Here is a 3,558-nt window from a genome sequence, read left to right as displayed (position 1 = left end):
CTCTTGATTCCTTCCATGTCCCGTGAAACAAAATATGATCTTAAACTTCCCCCAAAGAGATAGATGTCAATTTTATTTATATTGTGTTGGCGAAGTTTTATTGTTTTTCTCAGTATCTTTGAAAACAAACTGAAATTTTTCCTCCAATTGGCAATACACACTGCATAGTAATAATGGGCGGCAGTAAAACATTTCTTTTTGCTCCTGATACTTAGTGTAAATAGTTTGGTCTTTAATCGGCTATTACCAGACACTGACTGAGCTAATATGAACTTTCATGAATTATTGTTACTCCTCGTGAATTTCCTGTTGTGCATTAAAATTTGAAGAGCTAAGTAAAGCACCAGCCCAAATTGCAGCCAAAATTTCTAAGGGAGCAATAACGTTTCATCAAAGTTGGAAGCCAATTGAGCACAGAACGCTTTCTCTGGTTTGTAAGAGCTCAGTCAAACTGCAGCCTTAATGGAAGAGAAAGAAGCCAGACAAATCAAGGGTGTTTCTGGCGCAACACCAAAACTTCCCTGCTACAGACCAAACGAAAATCTTATTTAGAGATCTCAATCTGCAGTTCATGGTTGCAGTCAATGAGCTTAGGAACAGCGTAGAATGTAAAACCGTTGCATAACTCCATATGTGTGATGCTGTTTTAAAATTTACAGAGAACGGTTCTTTGTAAATGGTTGAAAACTTATTTAAACTATATAAATTGTTGTATTCTATAAGCATTTTTAATCTAAAGTCTTGATCTGAAATGCGGCTATAGTTGTTAAATAAAGGCAGTCAGGGTTTGTCCTGCATAAAAGAGTTTTTGGCACCTGCCACAGAGGTTAAAGCCAGCTGCAAAGGCAGAAAGAAATAAGAACAACAATAGCAAATCAATTGCCATTTCAAATGCAATTTAACCCGTTTTGTTAATTGGAGTTTCACTTAATCAAGAATCATCAACATTTTTGTTCATCAGATGCTCAGAAGTAACAGGAAAATACAAAGATTTCTGCCAAATAAGATAAAACTGACTTGTGGCATTTGCATAGATCGATCATGCTAATTGTCATGTATAGTGATACCAACAAAGATACGGAAATACTCTAGTAAATTTTGCTATTCATGTGAATGTTTGTAGTTACTTTTCCTGACAGAGTGCAATAGGTGGACAGGTCTTAACTCCATGTGGTATAGCTATACTAATATGTGCAATAAATAGGACTGGCATTATTCTAATTGTTGTGATGATTTTGTTTGAATCTAAACAAACAAAACATTCATTCATTCCCATAGAGGATCCAACTTTTCTTGACATCGTGTTGTTTTCTGTGAACGTTTAAAATTGCCTATAGAGAATAACTTCCAAAGACTGTACTTAAAGCCATTGTCTGTTTAATGGGCATAAAAATACCATCATGGTGGACTTAACAGTATTGTTTCTGTTATTCTGATTATTATTATTATATTAACAGGGCAGCAGATGCACGCTGCTGTACTTCATCTGCTTCCAAAAGCAGGTTTAATTAAAGCTATGACTTACAATGTGAGTTAAAGAACTATCACTCCCCTTTTAGTTAAATGGTGGGAGTGCAGGTCTCTGATAAGAAGCTTTCTAATGGGTCCTGAGGTGACTCTACCCCCCCGCCCTTTCATCAGGATTATTTCTCCAATATGAAAATCCAGGTAGCATGAGACAGATTAGGCAACGCTTAACATGCTAGCGTTGTGTTGGTGAGACACAGATCAATGGACTTATGTAGGTTAAGCTGTGAAGGTATATGCTGGAACATAGCAGAAGTACATTACCAAGAAATCTAGCATGCAAACTATGTAATGAGCTGGAACACACACACACACACACACACACACACACACACACACACACACACACACACACACACACACACACACACGCTCCAGATCTACATTTCAGGGATTAAGAGGGATTTTAAGGGGTTGTGTGATGAAGGACTCGAGCAGGTATTGTTGTCCAGACAGGTGCTCGGGCCCGAGAGGCTGAGAGGAAGAGTTGCATTTAGCTCCAAATGACAGAGGAAATGGATTAAACAGCAGCCAGTATATCTGCCTCGCTTCTATTTGAACATTTGAAATTAAAGATCCAAGTGTCTTGTAGCTACATCGTTTACACCCAGGGCCGATAAGAGCAACTGGTCTCTGTTCCTCACTTTCTCCACTAATGAACCTCAGGTGGGAAAGAAACAGGTGTTCAGAAGCAGCTTCGTGATATGATTTCTGAAGCGTCGTTTCTGTCCTCAAATTCAACTCAAATATCACTTTTGATTTTTGCCATCTGTTTTTTTTTAACTTTGGTAAAAATCTAAAGCCTAACTGAAGATTTTTTTTTTTTTTTAAAAAGTCACTTAGATGTTTGGATAGCATTTATTTAACAGCATGTTAAATAATCATAATTATTGATTAATAATCACTATAAAAGCAGAACCAGCCAATTAATTAGAAAATCTGACTACTGTAAAAATTAACTGTTAATGGTTTGAAGTTATCTGTCAGAATATCTGTTATCAGGCTCCAGCTGTTAAAATGTCAGGATTTCTGCCTTTATTTCTCCTACATTAGTAAATTATTTTATTATCGTTTCAGCTTTCATAGCAACAAATTCAAAGATTTCTTCTAGGGCTCTGCGATGATTATTTTCCTATTACTATCTATCTATCTATCTATCTATCTATCTATCTATCTATCTATCTATCTATCTATCTATCTATCTATCTATCTATCTATCTATCTATCTATCTATCTATCTATCTATCTATCTATCTAAAGAAATAATTGATTATTCCTATACAGATTAATAAATGATGAAACAAATACTAGTTGCATCCTTAATACTTACTTGAAATATATGACAAAAAGTGGACACCTTTCCCAAAAACAGGTGCTTTAACCTAAAAATGTAAATAAAAATGATAGCAAACAGGACATTCACATTGCAGACCTGTTGCTGTGCTTTCTTGTATAGGTTTTGCTTTATTTACATCGCTCTAATTGTTTATTTTTATTTTTTTCTGAGAGGAACGTGTTTGGAAGGCATTCACGTATCTGCAGGAAGATGGCTTATCTTCATAGCTTTTTTTTGGAATAATAATCCACGGTGAAGGTCAGGTGGATGGTTGTGTGATAGATGGTGCAAGCATCCAATTAAGCTTCCTTAATGGAGCCACTGACTAACTAAAATGCTAAATCACTGAGGTATAATATTTTCGCCTCCTGTATTCTGACACATAAAGCCATAAATTTCCATACAAACGTTCAGAATCAGCCTGTACCATTTTTTAAAAAAATCTAACAAATACAATCCTTCACGCTTTCACAAAACTTTCCAAACATTAAAGTGCCACTCTCACAGGGAATCCCCTCAACAAACGTGACAAGCGTTATACCGTATAATGCATCCAAATACATCCATGTCAGAAAAAAAGAAACTGATTGATGAAGTCTGCGTCTTGGAGACGGCGGTGCACATTTTACGCACGGTGCCAGTCTGCTACACTTACATACCAGCGGCCAGATGAGGGAGACATACGGCTTCGGGAC

Source organism: Amphiprion ocellaris, chromosome 3 (assembly GCF_022539595.1).
Source record: "Amphiprion ocellaris isolate individual 3 ecotype Okinawa chromosome 3, ASM2253959v1, whole genome shotgun sequence".
NCBI lineage: Eukaryota > Metazoa > Chordata > Actinopteri > Pomacentridae > Amphiprion > Amphiprion ocellaris.
Note: the sequence above shows the minus strand (reverse complement) of the source record.